The 18,909-nt window shown below is 48.9% G+C and overlaps 1 long non-coding RNA gene across 5 annotated transcripts in view; it reads right to left on the reverse strand.

The window, feature by feature from the left end:
* LOC129051134 (uncharacterized) overlaps positions 1-17,244 on the reverse strand; it is a 128,264-nt gene extending 111,020 nt beyond the window's left edge. The window contains exons 1-5 of one of the 5 annotated variants that reach the window (XR_008515219.2): positions 16,500-17,230; positions 16,310-16,414; positions 4,335-4,520; positions 3,024-3,202; positions 204-1,365 (exon numbers count right to left, since the gene is read on the reverse strand). This is a non-coding gene — a long non-coding RNA (uncharacterized LOC129051134). Of the gene's footprint in view, positions 1-203; positions 1,366-3,023; positions 3,203-4,334; positions 4,521-16,309; positions 16,415-16,499 lie in introns of those variants that run through there. The other 4 variants (XR_010138023.1, XR_010138025.1, XR_010138024.1 and 1 more) reach the window with 4 other exon arrangements.
* Between the last annotated feature and the right edge of the window lie 1,665 nt (positions 17,245-18,909).

Below are 18,909 nucleotides of genomic sequence, written 5' to 3' on the forward strand. Positions count from 1 at the left end.
TTCCTCTTGGTTCAGGTGAGGAGCTCCACGTGGTGTTTGCACTGTAGAGTGGGCGAGGCCCTCTGCTATTCTGTAGGCTGAGTGGGGCCCCGTCCTGCTGCAGTGACCCAAAGGCAATTGTGAACACAAGAGAAAAGCGTTATGTATTTTGTGTTGTTTTCATCTGTTCCTGCTGCTGTCACAAAACACTGCAGAATGCGGGATTTATAAGTAATAGAGATTTATTTCTCGCAGTTCTGAAGCTGGGAAGACCCAGGTCAAGGATCTCCGCTTCCCAGATGGCACCTCATTGCCACATCCTCCAGAAGGGTAAAATGCTGTGTCCTCACATGGAGGAAGGGAAGCCCTTTTATAATAAGGCTCTAATCCTGCCAGGCGCGGGGGCTCACGCCTGTAATCCCAGCACTTTGGGAGGCTGAGGCAGACAGAACACTTGAACTCAGGAACTCAACACCAGCCTGGGCAACATGGCTAAACCCTGTCTCTACAAAAAATTTAAAAATTAGTCAGGTGTGGTGGTGCACACCTGTGGTCCCAGCTACTTGGGAGGCTGAGGAGGGAGGATCACTTGAACCCAAGAGGTGGAGGTTGCAGTGAGCCGAGATTGTGCCATTGAACACCAGCCTGGGCAACACAGCAAAATCCCATCTCAAGGCCACACGTGGTGGCTTACACCTCCCAGCACATTGGGAGGCCAAGGTGGGTGGATCACTCGAGGTCAGGAGTTCGAGACCAGTCTGGCCAACATGGTGAAACCCCTGTCTCTACTAAAAGTACAAAAAAATTAGCCAGGCGTGGTGGCGGGGGCTGTAATCCCAGCTACTTGAGAGGCTGAGGCAGGAGAATTGCTTGAATCCAGCAGGTGGAGGTTGCTGTGAGCTGAGATCACACCACTGCATTCCAGCCTGGGCGACAGAGTGAGACTCTGTCTCAAAAAAATAGAAATAAAAAATAAATAAATAAATAAATCATACAAATCTCATCTCAAAATAAAATAATATAATATATAAGGCTCTAATCCCACCCCGGAGGGCAGAGCCGTTATGGCCTCCTCACCTCTCAGTACTGTTGCACTGGGGATTAAGTTCCAACGTGAATTTTGGAGGGACACAAACATTCAAACCACAGTTAAGTGTCGACAGTGTGCTGAGGCGACAGGTCCTTGCTTCTCTCTCATCCACGTTGATGATCAGGTGACCCGCTGGATTGGTTTCCTGCGGCTGCTCTGAGAAAGCACCACAGACTGAGGGCGTTGAGTAACCCAGGTGTGTTCCCTCACAGGTGTGGAGGCCAGAAGTCCAATCCAGAGAGGCCGTGCTCACTCTGCAGGCTCCGCGGAGGACCCGTCCTCGCCTCTCCCAGCTGCTGTGGATACCAGTGATTTTGTTTCGTGTTTTTGTTTTTGTTTTTTTGAGACGGAGTTTCACGCTTGTGGTGCAGGCTGGAGGGCAGTGGCACCATCTCGGCTCACTGCAACCTCCGCCTCCTGGGTTCAAGCGATTCTCCTGCCTCAGCCTCCTGAGTAGCTGGTATTACAGGTGCCCACCACCACGCCTGACTAATTTTTGTATTTTTAGTAGAGATGGAGGTTTCACCATGTTGGCCAGGCTGGTCTCGAACTCCTGACCTCAGGTGATTCACCCATCTCGGCCTCCCAAAGTGCTGGGATGACAGGCGTGAGCCACTGCGCCCAGCCGGGACACCAGTGATTTTGGCCCACGCCTTCCTGTGTGCATGCTCGGTATGCAGGAAAGCCCTTTCCCCGAAACTCAGAGACCCTCCACCTGTTTTTATTTTTCACTTTTGATAGAGACACAGGTAGTGGAAATATTTTGCTTTCTTCTTAACTATAAGAAAAGCAACAGCATAAACACAGTAACAAACCGTGGTCAACCTCTGGTCTCAGCGCTGAGTGACCCTAGGGAGTGCTGGGATCTGTGGCAGGAATGAGAGGCTGGTGAGGAAGCCGCCTATCCTCATGTGTCAACCAGCCCAGGGTGGCCCAATGACCCTGTGTTTTTGTTTTTTTTTTTTTTTGAAACAGAGTTTTGCTCTTGTTGCCCAGGCTGGAGTGCAGTGACACCATCTCAATTCACTGCAACCTCTGCCTCCCGGGTTCAAGTGATTCTCCTGCCTCAGCCTCCTGAGTAGCTGGGACTACAGGCACCCACCACCACGCCCAGCTAATTTTTGTATTTTTAGTAGAGATGGGGGTTTCACCATGTTCACCAAGGGGTGAGCAGGCTCGGTGTGCCCAGGGTACTTCGTCCCATCTGCTCAGCCACACCAAGGAACCCAGAGATTCAAGTTGCAACCTGTGGTGATCTCGAAGTAAAAATATTTCCCTCAGATTATCTCATAACATTTCACAGTGGAACTAGAAAGAGGATGTTGAGGCATGAACGAAGCCAAAGGCTTAATTGGAAGGATGTGGAAAGGCAACGGAGTGGCCGCAGCATGGCTGTGGGGAAGAAGGGCTTCAGGGTTGTTGAGTCTCAGTTGCAAAGCCACCTGGAAGCGGATGGGGGAAGCCTCTCCATGCAGGAGAAAGGACAGTAAAAGTTCCCAAAGAAAATGTTCTCGAGAGCCTCAGCCCCAAACACAAAATGCTCAAAAAGCTGCCACTGACGCTCAAGATCAGGCCAGCCCAGCCTAGAATAAGGACATCAAACACATTGGAGAAGGGAAGGATAGAAGCTGTTCTCCATCATCCCCCAGGCCCCATCCTGGGAGCCCCGTCACCAACCACCTTTCTCTTTAGTCCTCAGCAGGCCTCAATATTGTCACCAAATAAACTTCGGAGTCGACAAGCACGGGTAGGGACCAACATTAGCACAATCAGCGAATGCGCCCTGCTCCAGTAGCTGGGTCTTTATATTGTATCAGGAATCCTCCTGGTCCACCTCCCCCTCACCCATTCCTTCTCCTCAACCAAGCTCCTGTACTATGCCACCCCCACCCCTCCTCATCGGCCAAGCTCTCCCCCACCTCCCAAATGCAGACACAACCTCATCTCAGCTCACCACCGTCCGCCGGGGGAGACTGACACACATCGACCGCTCCCCGCGCCACCTCTGCTGTGCACTAATGCATTCGCCTAATTTCCAGTAGTCAGTGACATTTCACTGTGGAGACAGAGGTTTCCACTCACGCCAACTCAAGTCACTGCGGACTTCACGGAGCTCAGGCAGGATTCGAGGCCCTAAAGAGGGGTGGTAAATAGTGCAGGAGGTCACAGACACAAGGCAGAGAAATGATAGCGCCTTCCCATTCCAGGTTTACTTTTTTCTAAAGCATTTACTAAAATTAAATTTGAACATCTAAGTTGGTTATTGCATGACAGAGATATTGGAGCAAAAGAACAGCTTGGTTGATAGTTGAGTTTTCACACGGACAATAGAATCACTGATGTTTTGCTGTAGGTATAAAATGATTTCCAGGCTGGACGAGGTGGCTCATGCCTGTAATCCCAGCATTTTGGGAGGCTGAGACAGGCAGATCACTTGAGGTCAGGAGTTCGAGACCAGCCTGGCTGACCAACATAGTGAAACCCTGTCTCTACTAAAAAAAAAATACAAAAATCAGCCAGGTGTGGTAGCACCCACCTGTAGTCTCAGCTACTGGGGAGGCTGAGGTGGGAGGAACACTTGAGCCCAGGAGGCAGAGGTTGCAATGAGCCAAGATCAAGCCACTGCACTCCAGCCTGGGTGGCGGGGGGAGACTCCATCTCAAAAAAAAAAAAAATGATTTCCATCCGGGCGCAGTGGCTCACACTTGCAATTCCAACACTTTGGGAGGCCAAGGCAGGGGAATTGTTTGAGCCCAAGAGTTTGAGGTCAGACTAGGCAACATAGCAAGACTCCGTCTCTACAAAAAATACAAAAATTAGCCATGTGTGGTGGCACACATCTGTAGTCCCAGAGACTCAAACTACAAGTGGGAGGATCGCTTAAAGCTGGAAGTGGGAAGCTGCAGTGAGTCCTGATCATGCCGCTGCACTCCGGCCTGGGCAACAGAGTGAAACTCTGTCTCAAAAAACAAAAAAAAATTATTTCCTTCTCATGCCTTCCAAATATATGGTCTTAGCGTCTTTAATACACAACGAGTGCTTACAAATATAACAGAAAAAGATGAGTAACCTAATACAACGGATAAATGATTTGGATAATATATTCAGACAATTCTCAAAAGAAGTATACAAATGGCCAAGATGTCAGCCTCAACCATAATGAAAGAAGATAAATCAAATGGAGTTGTGGTTTTCATTTTGTGGCATCTTTGAAAGCTTGATAAAAGCTACTGCTGATAAGAAACGGAAACAACAGGCCTCTCACCTCATGTCAATGTGCCTGGGCATGGGCAGAAGCTTCTGGAAGGGCAATTTGGCTTCATCCATCAAAATGTTAGGGCAGGTGTGAGGGCTCATGCCTGTCATCCCAGCACTTTGGGAGGCCAAGGCAGGAGGATCACTGGAGGCCAGGAGTTGGAGACCAGCCTGGGCAACAAAGTGAAGCCCATCTCTACAAAAATGAAAAAGGAAAAATTAGATGTGGTGGCACACGCCTGTAGTTCCAGCTACACAGGAGGTTGAGGTCAGAGAATTGCTTGAACCCAGGAGGTAGAGGTTGCAGTGAGGTATGACTGTACCACTGCAATTCAGCCTGGGCAACAGAGCAAAACTCTGACAAAGAAAGAGAGAGGGAGAGAGAGAGGGAGGGAGGGAGGGAAGAAAGGAAGGAAGGAAGGAAGGAAGGAAAAGATATATTGAGCTATTTCTTTAAGAGCTGTACTCTTTACTATATGTAAGTTATATCTCAATTTTGTAAACTTTTTTTAACCATGAGCATATGTTACATTTATATATAGGGAAAACACAATATATTTTTAAAAATTAAAAAGACAGGCTACAAATGTATTTTTATCATGAGCCTGTATATCTTATATATAGAGAGAAAACAATATATAAAATATATTTAAATATACATAAATGTTTAAAACATAAAATATGAATATTTTACCAAGAGCATATATTACTTTTATACACATGGAAAACACAGTATACAAGGAAGACACAAAACCAGACCCGGGAATGGTGAATCTCCTCCCCCCAGGCAAACTCGTCCTTCTCACTTGGGCCTGAGGAGGACTCCACACCCCTCCCCAGCCCATACCTCTCAGTCTCACCGCCCCCCTTCCTGGCACTTGGCCACCAGCTTCAGGGCTGGAGACATTTCTTTCTTTCTTTTTTTTTTTTTTTAAGAAGGAGTCTCGCTCTTGTTGCCCAGGCTGGAGTACAATGACGTAATCTCAGCTCGCTGCAACCTCCACCTCCCAGGTTCAAGCGATTCTCCTGACTCAGCCTCCCGAGTAGCTGGGATTACAGGCATTTGCCATCATGCCCGGCTAATTTTTTGTATTTTTAGTAGAGACGGGGTTTCACCACGTTGGCCAGGTTGGTCTAGAACTCCTGACCTCAGGTGATCCACCCACCTCAGCCTCCCAAAGTGCTGGGATTACAGGCATGAGCCACCACACCCAGCCAGGGCTGGAGACATTTCTAAATGCTTGCACTTGAGAAATGGTGAGATCAAAAGGAACTCCTGCTTGCCTGGCTGAAGGCGTCGTCCAGGAGCAGGCCTTGTCCTGGCTGTAACTGCGTCTGGGGTCACACAAGTTTGCATTGACAAAGACGGGAGAAAGGGGCTCTGGGGAGCCCCGGGCAGCTTCCAGTAGTCAGGAGAGGTTTCCTGCCACAACTAAAGTGGGGCAACCGAGGGCAGAGGGCAAGTCCAGGCAAGCCTTGAAGAGACCCAGCTGTGTCAACACAAAACGCACACCGTCTTTCCAACTGTCGACTTCATAGCTGCCAAGTCAGTGCCCAAGGGGTTGGAGACAACAGGGCGCCCACAGCTGTGCTCCGGGGCAGACACCTCAGCCCCCCTGGGCAGCAGTGTGGATAACCCCTGTGGCCTGGATGTGGTGGGTGAAGTGCTGGCATGCACCTTTGTTTGGGTGGACTTTGGGTCTTCTTGGTCAGATCGTCGTGGCTCCGCTGCTTTGATCCAGGGAGAAACAGGGAAGCAGGAGAGACACTCCAGCAGGTAACCTCCACCAGGCCGGCCCTACTGTTTTCCCAGGGCGCTCCTGGGCCCCTACTGCTATCCAGATGTGGTGGTTTCTCTTCCCTGAGTGAAACCACCAGTGTCTCCGGACTTGAGAACAAGCACCAGAAAGGTGAGGACCACCTGGCACTTTGTTACCCAGTCGCATCTTTCAGCTGGAGGCCAGCCCGCCGACATAACCCTTGGAGGGCCAGGCCAGGAGCATCTCCTCTTTTTCAAAGAAGGGGAAGCCAAGATGTGAGCAGGCTTGTCCCCACCCGAGGCAGCTGAGAAGGCCGAGAGCACCTCTCTCCATTCTCACTCTCCAAACATCCATGGCCAACCCAGACAGAGCCCCCAAGCTCTACAGAAACCTGGACACCAAAGGGACAGACAGGACAGGAGAGGGGTGACAGTGTGGTAGAAAAATTACGTGGTCATTGGCCAGGCGCAGTGGCTCACGCCTGTAATCCCAACCACTTGGGAGGCCCAGGTGGGAGGATGGCTCCAGGCCAGGGGTTCAAGACGGGCCTGGGCAACGTAGTGACACCCTGTTTCTACCAAAATAATAATAATAATAATAATTAGCCTGTAGGTCAGGCACGGTGGCTAACGCCTATAATCCCAGCACTTTGGGAGGTGAAGGCAGGCAGATTACTTGAGGTCAGGAGTTCGAGACCAGGCTGGCCAACATGGTGAAACTCTGTCTCTACTAAAAAAAAAAAAATACAAAAGTTAGCCAAGCATGGTGGTATGTGCCTGTAATCCCTACTCAGGAGGCTGAGGCAGGAGAATCAATCGCTTGAACCCTGTAGGCAGAGGTTGCAGTGCACTGAGATTGCGCCACTGCACTGCAGCCTGGGTGACAGAGTGAGACCCTGTCTCAAAAACAAAACAAAACAAAAACAAACAAAAGCCTGTAGTCCCAGCTACTAGGGAAGCTGAGGCAGGAAGATTGCTTGAGCCCAGGACTTTGAGGTTGCAGTGAACTATAATCGCCACTGCACTGCAACCTGGGCGACAGAGCGAGACTCCATCTCTTAAAAAATAATATTGACTGGGCGCAGTGGCTCACTAATCCTAGCGCTTTGGGAGGCCGAGGTGAATGGGATTGCCTGAGCTCAGGAATTCAAGACCAGCCTGGGCAACAAGGTGAAACCCCGTCTCTACTAAAAATACAAAAATTAACTAGGCGTGGTGGCACACGCCTGTAATCCCAGTTACTCAGGAGGCTGAGGCAGGAGAATTGCTTGAACCTGGGAGGCGGAGGTTGCAGTGAGCCGAGATCGTGCCACTGCACTCCATCCTGGGTGACAGAGCAAGACTCCATCTCAAAAAAAAAAAAAAAATCTTAATGTATGTCTACAAGGCAACAAGTCCTTTGATACATAACAATGTAATAACGTTGTCACACAGCTGCCAACCAAGCACCAGTCCCTGCCAGGCTCCGCTCCCTCTGGAGTTCTCTTTGTCCTGATAGTCTTCCCACGTGGAATCTTCTACTCCAATCCCTCCCAAATCAATGGCAAATTCTGAATCTAAATCCAGAGTGCCAGCCTCTGGAGGCTCTGGCCTCATCCTGGCCCCCAAGCGCTTGTTCACCCCGTTTCCATTGCTTGCTGCCAGTCGCTGGCCTGGCCTCTCCCCAGAGGCTCCGAGGATGCCCAGCAGAAAAGCCCTGGCTCTGGGCAGGTTTTCGCAGATGAGACTTGCACCTCCTCTTGGACCCATGTCCCCACCCTCCAGGGACCCCTAAGAGAGAAATCGGTGGCACAGACGGCAGTGCACAGCTCCCAAAGGGACCGAGTTGGCAAGAGCAGGCAGTGCCTGGCCAACCCCATCCCACTCCACGTGGGGCATCCGCTGGGAGGCCAGGGCCAGGTGGGCCCCAACATTCAGAATGACAGACAGAAGTAGGAAAACGAGGAAGCAGGCCAGTGCCCATGCAGGGAGATCAGTCTTATTCACATTTTTCAACAGATGACAGAAATCTGAACTTTTAGGTAAAACATCCCATTTCTTACATTTCAGTTCCAATAAGAAAACACACGTGCCGATTAGGGAAATGCAAATCAAAACCACCATGAGATGCTGTTTCACACCGACTAGGGTGGCTAGAATCAAAAAAGCAGAAAATCACAAATGTTGTCGAGGATGTGGAGCAATTGGGCCCCTCGTGCAGTGCTGGTGAGAAGAGAAAACGGTGGAGATGGTTTGGGAGTGCGTAAAAAGCATAGAATTCCCATAGGCACCAGCAATCCCACTCCTGGGTGTATACCAACAAAAACTCGCACACAAATGCTCCTAGCAGCATTATTCATAAGAACTGAGCTCAAAAGTGGAAACAACCTCAGTTGTCCACTGGAAGATGAATGGATACACGCAACGTGTCCACATGCAATACAGGCGTGGTGGCTCACACCTGTAATCCCAGTACTTTGGGAGGCCGAGGCAGGTGGATTTTTTATTCAGCCATAAAAAAGCTGAAGTACCGATGCAGGCCACTGCATATGTGCACATGGAAAACATCGTGCTCAGTGCAAAAAGCCAGTCACCACAGGCCACATACTGGCTGGCCACAGTGGCTCAGGGCCGGGAATCCCAGCACTTTGAGAGGCCAAGGTGGGACGATCTCTTGAGCTCAGGAATTTTGAGACCAGCCTGGCCTACACAGGAAGATCTCATCTCTACACAAAATAAAAATAAAAATAAAAAATTTTAAAAAGGCCACATACTATGAGATTCCATTTATATGAAATGTCCAGAACAGGCGAATCTGCCGAGACAGAAAGCAGATTGAGGGTTGCCGGCAACAGGCGAAAGGGAGAGAAAGTATGGAAGTTTCTTTTGGGGATGGTGGAAATGTTCTAAAATGGATTGTGACGATAGTTGCACAAGCTTATAAAGATACTAAAAACCATTGAATTTTACACTGTAAAATGGTGAGTTTTATGTTCGTGAATTATATTCCAAACAGACAGTGCAAGCGGAGCCAAGGATATCTACGGGCCAGATTCCACCGGAGGGCAGCACAGCTCCCCCTCAACCCTGAGCCTGAGCGCCCACCCCCAGCACTCAGTCTCACTGTGGGCTGGAATCACTTTTTTCTTGTTCCTTCTCTAAGACAAAAATGTGCAGTAGAATTCCCCAGTGGATACTGTGCCACCGACACCCACTGCTGCTGGTGATGGCAGTAGCCGGCCTCTGGGGAAAGCAAGGTGGCACCTACATACAACGCTGGGCCCCATGGAACCACGGGGGCCTGATGCGAGGGAGGCAGGAGCATCAGGGTCAGAGCAGAGATCAATGGAACACGATTGCTGGCTCTGAAGGTGAAAGAAGGGGCTGCCACGAGCGAAGCCATGCGGACGTCCTTAAAGAACTGGGAAAGGCAGGGAAACGGATTCCCCCTGGAGCCGCCAGAGAGAACCAACTCGGTCAGCACCTTGGCTTCATCCTCGTGAGACCTGGGTCAGACTTCTGACCTCTAAAAGTGTGAGAAAATACATTTGTCTTGCTTTCTTTTTTTTTTTTTTTTTGAGACTGAGTCTTGCTCTGTTGCCCAGGCTGGAGTGCAGTGGCACGATCTCGGCTCAGCGCAACCGCCGCCTCCCAGGTTCAAGCGATTCTCCTGCCTCAGCTTCCTGAGTAGCTGGGACTACAGGTGCGCACCACCACGCCTGGCTAATTTTTGTATTTTTAGTGGAGACAGGGTTTCACCATGTTGGTCAGGCTGGTCTCGAACTCCTGACCTCGTGATCCACCTGCCTCGGCCTCCTAAAGTACTGGGATTACAGGTGTGAGCCACCGCACCCAGCCTTGTCTTGTTAGTGACCATAAAGTCACTAACTTTATGGTCATTTGTTCCAGCAGCAACAGGAAACTAATACAGCAGGTGATTTAATCTCTTTAAGACTTCATTGCTAGGCCAGGCGCAGGGGTTCCTGCCCAGAATCCCAACACTTTGGGAGGCCAACATGGGAGGATTGGTTGAGCCCAGGAGTTTGAGACCAGCTGGGAAACATGGAGAAACCCTGTCTCTATAAAATATATATATATATATATATATATATATATATATATATATATATATATATACACAAAAAATTAGCTGGGCATGGTGGCACACGCCTGTAGTCTCAGCTACTAGGAAGGCTGAGGTGGGAGGATTGCTTAAGCCTTGAGGGAAAGAGGTTGCAGTGAGCCAAGATTGTGCCACTGCACTCCAGCCTGGGTGACAGAGCCACACTCTGTCTCAAAAACAAAAGGACTTCATTTCTAAAATTATTATTTAATAATTTTACCTGCTTACTAATGGAAGGCAAAGAGTAAATGATATCATCTTTGTAAAGTGGCTGTCCCAGTCCTTGGCACATAAATGCTCAGTCATGACGAGTATCCAATGACAATTGTACAAGCAGGAAAAATTTATGTTTACAAGGAAGTGTACTTATATGAGGACATGCTCCTAGTGTGCTGATGCCGATGGAAGAAATTATAAAGATTGTATGCATATATCACCTATGTAAAAATGCAAAAAGAACAATTATATAAGATATTAATATTGCTTTTTTCTGGGTGATCTTTATTCTATCTAAATTTTCATGTATTATCTATGGAATGTTTTACTTTTTACTTTTTTTGTTGCTGTTGTTAAGAGACAGGGTCGGCCAGGCACAGTGGCTCACGCCTGTAATCCCAGCACTTTCGGAGGCCAAGGTGGGCAGATCACGAGGTCAGGAGATCGAGACCATCCTGGCTAACACAGTGAAACCCTGTCTCTACTAAAAATACAAAAAATTAGCCGGGTGTGGTGGCGGGTGCCTGTAGTCCCAGCTACTCAGGTGGCTGAGGCAGGAGAATGGCGTGAACCCGGGAGGCGAAGGTTGCAGTGAGCTGAGATCACGCCACTGCACTCCAGCCTAGGCAAAAGAGCGAGACTCTGTCTCAAAAAAAAAAAAGAGACACGGTCTTGCTCAGTCACCCAGGTTAGAGTGCAGTAGCGGGACCATCGCTCACAGTAGCCTCGAACTCCCAGACTCTAGCAATCCTCTCACCTCAGCCTCCTGAGTAGCTGGGACTATAGGCGTGTGCCAGGCTCCTGGTTAATTTTTTTTACTTTTTTGTAGCAATAGGGTCTTGCTATGTTACCCAAGCTGGTCTTGAACTCCTGGCCTGAAGTGATGTTCCCACTTCGGCCTGCCAGAGTGTGGGATTACAGGTATGAGCCACTGCACCCAGCCTACAATGTTTTTCATAGCAATGAGGTATTCTGTTTATGGATATCCCGGGAGAGCAGCAAAGGTAATCCCCAGAATGGTGAAGGAAGATTCCAGGTCTACATCCCCCCACGCAGTTTTGGGAGCTCCTGCCTGAAACTTCATGGAAATGGAAGTACACCGTAGTAGTCCTTTGTGTCTGGCTTTTTCCACTCTGAACACTACTTTGCAATTGATCCATGTTGATCACTTCCTTTTTGTTGCAGAGCGGTAGTCCAGATATGGACGTGCCACAGCCTGTTTCTCTGTTTCCCAGAAGATGGACATTTGGACTGTGTCCATGGTTTTTTTTGTTTTTTTGTTTTTTGTTTTTTTGTTTTTTTTTTGAGACAGAGTCTTGCTCTGTTGCCAGGCTGGAGTGCAGTGGTGAGATCTCAGCTCACTGCAACCTCAGCCCCCCAGGTTCAAGCAATTCTCCTGCCTCAGCCTCCCGAGTAGCTGGGACTACAGGCGTGTGCCACCATGCCCGGCTAATTTTTGTATTTTTAGTAAAGACAGGGTTTCACCATATTGGCCAGGATGGTCTCGATCCTGTGATCGAGGTCTCCCGACCCTGTGATCTGCCAGCCTCGGTCTTCCAAAGTGCTGGGACCACAGGCGTGAGCCACCGCACCCAGCCAATTGCATCCATGTTTTAGCTACGGTATGACTGAAGCTTCGATGAGCTTCATGTGCAAGTCTTTGCATGAACATCTTTCCAGTTCTCTTGGTGGACACCGAGGGAAATTTCTGGGCCATCTGGTAACTGCCAAACTCCCGAAATGGCGAAACCATTTTTGCGTTCCCACCAGCAGAGTATGAGAGTTCCGGCATCCCCCATCCTCACCAGCATTTGGTATTGTCAGTCTTTTCAATTTCACCTCTTCTTGAGGATGTGTGGTTTTAATCTACATTTCCGTTTCCCTAATGAGCAGTGTTGTGAGCACCTTCTGAGGTGCATTCTGGACATTCCATGTCTCCTTTTGTGGTGTGTCTGTTTAGATTGTTTCTTGATGCTCCCCGCCCCTTTCTTTTTTATGTTAGTCTCCTGTTTAAATGCATCATAATCAGAGATGGGGCCTGTATGGGTTCACTTTTGGAAACTGATATTCTTTGTGGCCTAGAATATAAACAAGTTTTACAAATGGTTTGTGGGAAGCTGGCCTGGAAATGTGGTCTCAGGTTGTTGGAAGCAGCAGAAACCCAGCTCATGCTAGCTGAGCTTCCACGGGGGTCTGCTAACTAGGACGGTCCCTCATGGATCCAACTATTTAGATTCTGTCCCAGGGTTCTCTCTATCGCACTGTCTCCTCTTTACTCTCTTTCTCTCCAGGCACTGGTCTCAGGGTCTCTTATGACAGATGGGCTTATCCCAGCGGACCTGGCGACAGACACTGCTGTAACTTAGCAAGCTCAGAGGAAGTAAGAGACCCTGCAGGACCCCCATGCAAACACCCCATGCAGGGCTGTCACTGCCCCAGCGTGAGCCGTGGCCGTCCCCAGCCTAGGAGCAGCCTAAGCTCCCATGACTGATGCCCACCCCCACACATACAAAATAATCCATCCTGTCCTGGAGACCGAAGTCCCATCAGGACAAACTTCCTGAGGGCGAGGCTCTGGTCCTGGGAGGCCTTCCTCGGTCCTGCCTGCTTGGTCTGTGACTTCTCAGACACGTGATAAAGTCTCATGCTGCAAATGTGCTTTTCTCAATTGTTCTATTTCTAACAGGTATTACTTGCTGCATTTTAATGCTACCTTTCCCGGATTAAGTTTCATGAACAGAAAATCTCGAGGGGCCGGCCGGGCACAGTGGCTCACACTTGTAATCCCAGCACTTTGGGAGGCTGAGGGGGGCGGATCACTTGAGGTCCGGAGTTCAAGACCAGCCTGGCCAATGTGGCAAAACCCTGTCTCTACTAAAAATAGAAAATTTCACCGGGCACAGTGCCATGTGCCTTTAATCCCAGCTAACTTGGGAGGCTAAGGCAGGAGAATCACTTGAACCCAGGTGGCAGAGGTTGCAGTGAGCCAAGATCAAATCACTGCACTCCAGACTGGGCAACAGAGCAAGACTCTGTCTCAAAAAAAAAAAAAAGAAAAGAAAAAGAAAATCCTGAGGAGCCATAACTTTTATTAAGATGCCACAGTATTCTTTCTCCAGTTTAATGATCTTTTTTAAAAAACTAAGGCCAGGCATGGTGGCTCACACCTGCAATCCCAGCACTTTGGGAGGCCGAGTCAGGTGGATCACTTAAGGTCAGAAGTTCGTGACCAGCCTGGCCAATATGGTGAAACCCTGTCTCTAATAAAAACACAAAAATTAGCTGGGCGCAGTGGCTCACGCCTGTAATCCCAGCACTTTGGGAGGCCAGGGTGGGCAGATCACGAGGTCAGGAGATTGAGACCATCCTGGCTAACACGGTGAAACCCCGTCTCTACTAAAAATACAAAAAATTAGCCGGGTGTGGTGGCAGGTGCCTGTAGTCCCAGCTACTCGAGAGGCTGAGGCAGGAGAATGGCATGAACCCGGGAGGCGGAGGTTGCAGTGAGCCAAGATCGCGCCACTGCACTACAGCCTGGGCGACAGAGTGAGATTCTGTCTCAAAAAAAAAAAAAACCACACACAAAAATTAGCCGGGCATGGTGGCAGGCGCCTGTAATCCCAACTACTAGGTAGGCTGAGGCAGGAGAATCACTTGAACTCACGAGGCAGAGGTTGTAGTGGGCTGAGATCGCACCATTGCACTCCAGCCTGGGCGACAGAGTGAAACTCTGTCTCAAAAAGTAAAAAATAAATTAGAAATAAAAAAATTAAAAAAGATATCATCTTTGGTGAACTACCTGAAGTCTTTTGCCCATTTAAAAAAAAAAAAAAGAAAAGAAAAAGAAAAAAATTGAATTCTCTGTCCTTTTTTTTTTTAATTTGTAAGAGTCCTTTGTATATTCTACATACAAGTTCTTTGTATTACAAGTATTTTCTCCCAGTCTGAGGCTTCCTGGCTCATGTTCTTATAATGGTATCATTTGATGAGTGCAAGTTTTAAAATCTGACAAAGTCTAATTTGTCAATTTTTTGAAAATAACTCTTGCTTTTTAGAAACCAAGAGACCTTTGCCAGCCTAAAAGTTGCAGGTTTTCTTTTGTATTTACTGCTTTTTTATTTTTTAATTTAATTTAATTTAATTTTTTTTTTTTTTTTTTTTTGAAATAGCCTTGCTCTGTCGCCCAGGCTGGAGTGCAGCAGCACATTCTTGGCTCACTGCAACCTCCGCCTCCTGGGTCTGAGCAACTCTTGAGCTGGGATTACAAGCATGCACCACCACACCCTGCTAATTTTTGTACTTTTAGTAGAGGTGGCCTTTCACTGTGTTGGCCAGGCTGGTCTCAAACTCCTGGCCTCAAGTGATCTGCCTACCTCGTCCTCCCAAAGTGCTGGGATTACAGGCATCAGTCACAGTACCTGGCCATTTATTTTATTTTTATATTTTAGGGACAGGGTCTTGCTCAGTCGTCCAGGCTGGAATGCAGTAAGTAGTGCAATCGTGGCTCACTGCAGCCTCAAACTCCTGGACTCCTGGGCTCAAGCATCTTCCTGCCTTAGCCTACCAAGTAGCAGGTACTACTACAGCTGGTTGCACCATCCCAGCCAGCTAACTTTTTTTTTGTTTTTGTTTTTGTTTTTGTTTTTTATTTTGAGACGGAGTCTCACTCTGTCACCCAGGCTGGAGTGCAGTGGCATGATCTCGGCTCACCGCAATTTTTACCTCCAGGGTTCAAGTGATTCTCCTGCCTCAGCCTCCCGAGTAGCTGAGATTACAGGCACGCACCACCATATCCAGCTAATCTTTTATATTTTTGGTAGAGACGGGGTTTCGCCATGTTGGCCAGGCTGGTCTAGAACTCCTGACCTCAAGTGATCCACCTGCCTCAGCCTCCCAAAGTGCTGGGATTACAGGCGGGAGCCACCGTGCCTGACCCACAACCAGCTAACATTTTAAAAAAACTTTTATTGTCTAGGCTGGTTTCAAACCCCTGGCTTCAAGCAATGCTCCCATTTCAACCCGTATTTACTTCTAGAAACTTCATTATCTTCACTTTTGTGTTTAGGTCTGAGCCAACTCAAATTAATTTCCAGGTGTCATGTGAATTAGGGGCCATGGGTCTTTTATTTTTATGTGTATGGATAACCAAGCTGTCCAACATCATGTGTTGAAAAGTTTTCTGTCCCTGATGATTTTGTTTTGTCAGAAATAAATTAACCCTGTATGCCTGTGGGCCCATTTCTCGGCTTTCTTTGCTGTTCCATGAATAGTATTTGTCTATTCTACACCAAGTCACAGTGCACTGACTACGTAACTTTATAGTTAAGTCTTGAAACAAGGTCATGTGAGTCCTCCAACCCAGTTCTTTTTTGAGATTGTTTGGATAATTCCAGGTTCTTTGCATTTCCCTGTATATTTTATCCATTTCTGATCCATTTCTTTCTTTCTTTTTAGATGCTGAGATTTTGATTAGGATTGTGTTCAATCTTTAGATCAATTTGGGGGGAACTGATATCTTCTTTTTTTTTTTCTTTTTTTTTTTTTTTGAGACAGAATCTCGCTCTGTTGCCCAGGCTGGAGTGCAGTGGTGGAATCTCGGCTCACTGCAAGCTCCATCTCCCGGGTTCACGCCATTCTCCTGCCTCAGACTCCCAAGCAGCTGGGACTACAGGCAACTGCCACCAAGCCTGGCTAATTTTTCGTATTTTTAGTAGAGACGGGGTTTCACCGTGTTAGCCAGGATGGTCTTGATCTCCTGACCTCGTGATCCACCCGCCTCAGCCTCCTAAAGTGCTGGGATTACAGGTGTGAGCCACCGTGCCCGGCCATATTAGTCCATTTTCATACTGCTATGAAGAGACACCTGAGACAGGGTAATTTATAAAGGAAAGAGGTTTCATGAACTCACAGTTCCACATAGCTGGGGAGGCCTCACAATCATGGCGGAAGGTGAAGAAGGAACAAAGTCACGTCTTACATGGCAGCAGGCAGAGCACGTGTGTAGGGGAACTCCCTGTTATAAAAACATCAGATCCCATGAGACTCATTCAAGATCACGAGAACAGAATGGGAAATCCCCACCCCCATGATTCAATTACCTCCCACCGGGTCCCTCCCACGGCACATGGCGATTATGGGAGCTACAATTCAAGATGAGATTTGGCCAAACCGCATCAATATTCTAAGGGCTGGTTTGCCTGGTGATGGTCCTCAGAGGTGATTTAAGGATCCTTTTGTGGCTACAGGGAAGGAAGAATGGTTCCATGAAGTCATACACACAGATTCAGCGCAGGGCCGGGCACACAGTGAGCACCAACAAATGTAAGCCACGAAGTGATGAGGATAGCGCAGCACAAAGCAGGGAGGAGGTGGGAACGGATCACGTGCTATGGGATAGACCGTGTCCCCCGCAAATCCATATGCTGAGGACCTAACTCCCAGCGGCTCAGAAAGTGACTGCATTTGGAGAGAGGAACTTTAACAGGGTAATTAAGTTAAAATAAGGTCATTATGGTGGCCCTAACCCAACAGGACTGGTTTCCTTATGAGAAGAGGAGATAAAGGGCCGGATGTGGTGACTCACACTTATAATCCCAGCACTTTGGGAGGCCAAAGCGGGTGGATCACCTGAGGTCAGGAGATCAAGACCATCCTGGCCAATATGGTTAAACCCTGTCTTTACGGGTGTAGTGGCACATGCCTGTAATCCCAGCTGTTTGGGAGGCTGAGGCAGGAGAATCACTTGAACCCGAGAGGTGGAATTTGCAGTAAGCCAAGATCGCACCACTGCACTCCAGCTCGGGCAACCGAGCAAGACTCTGTCTTAAAAAAAAGAAGAGGATGGCCAGGCGTGGTGGCTCACGCCTGTAATCCCAGCACTTTGGGAGGCTGAGGCGGGTGGATCATAAGATCAGGAGATCAAGACCATCCTGGCTAACACGGTGAAACCCCATCTCTACTAAAAACATACAAAAAAATTAGCCGGGCGTGGTGGTAGGCACGTCTAGCCCCAGCTACTCGGGAGGCCGAGGCAGGAGAATGGTGTGAACCCGGCAGGCAAAGCTTGCAGTGAGCGGAGATCACACCACTGTACTCCAGCCTGGGTGACAAAGCGAGACTCCATCTCAAAAAAAAAAAAAAGAAGAGGAGATGAGATGAGGACACAGATGTGCACAGAGGGACAACCCTACGAGGACGCAGGGAGAAGACACCATCTACAGCCAAGGAGAGAAGAAACCAACCCTGCCCACATCTTGATCTAAAATTCCAGCCTCCAGGATTGTGAGAAAATTAACTTCTGGGAGCCCCTAGAAGGGCTCCCAGGCCATGGAACTTTGTTGTGGCAGCCGGAGCAAATACACCACGTGAATAGCCAGTGCCCCATCTGCAAGTCTAGGAAATTAAGAATCTTCCACTCATTTAACACAATCCAAGCAGTGCTGGGCTCAGCAGCTGCTAAACTGTTTTCTGATCTTGCCCTCTGAAGAAGGTACAAATGACCCCCAAAGTGGCCACAGATTCTTCCAGATCCTGTACGGTCACTCATTTGCTACTCCTCTGGTCAAGAGGTTGGAGTTTACCTCACGTGGCTTCCACGCAACTTGCTGTGGCCCCTGGGACGTCAGCAAACGTGGGACTTCAGCTTCCATTGGGGCCACCAAAGAAAGGATCCACGCTGGCCTGCTGCAGACAGACAGCCCCGCCAACAACCAGCACCAAGCACCAGCCACGCAAGAAAGGCCATCCCAGGCCATCCAGCCCCAGCTAAGCCGAAGCCATGTGAGTGACCCCGGCATGACCAGCAGGAGCACTGAGGAGCTGAGCCCAAGGATGATCCGTCAGGCTGAAGTGTTCCCCTCAGCTAGGCCACATCCCCCAGGTACTCAGGCAAACGCAAATCCAGTCGCTGCTGTGACTTGAGGTGAAGGAGGTTACCCTGAATAATCTGGGTGGGCCTGATCAATTCATTGAAAAGAAGCAACTCCGTCTGTGGACCGCAGCGCCAGCTCCTGTCTGAGTCGCCCCGGCTGCCTCTGAGGAAGGCTTGCTCTGCAGTTTGGGACTCGCCTCACCAGACCCCACCATCACATCAGCCAGTGCTTTGCAGTAAATCTCTTTGAATGCTGATATTTCTATCTATTGGCTGTTTCTCTGGAGCACCCCGTGGTCTAGGTTGGGCTGAGGGCTCTGCTCATACTTTTGTCATTCCCTTTGCTTCCCTGTGTCTGGAGACTCTGTGCTTTGTCATCGTTGCTGGCCCAGTTCCTGCCCGCCCTTCTCCTCCAGGGCATCCTACAAATGTCCTGTGCCACCGCCTCTCATAGTGCTGGCAGGAGCAGCGTGAGAAGGACTCATGACCATGCCTCAATCCTGAATTCCCCTCGCCCGTTCCTCTCTGGATGCAATCTCACTACTTTGTCTTACTTCCCCTGCTTCAGAGGGCTGAGATTCGCCTGGGGTGCACATGTCCCCATAAGCAGCATTCACACAGGACAGGGGCGTCTAAAG

The sequence above is a fragment of the Pongo abelii genome, chromosome 19, assembly GCF_028885655.2.
Source record: "Pongo abelii isolate AG06213 chromosome 19, NHGRI_mPonAbe1-v2.0_pri, whole genome shotgun sequence".
Classification (NCBI taxonomy): domain Eukaryota; kingdom Metazoa; phylum Chordata; class Mammalia; order Primates; family Hominidae; genus Pongo; species Pongo abelii.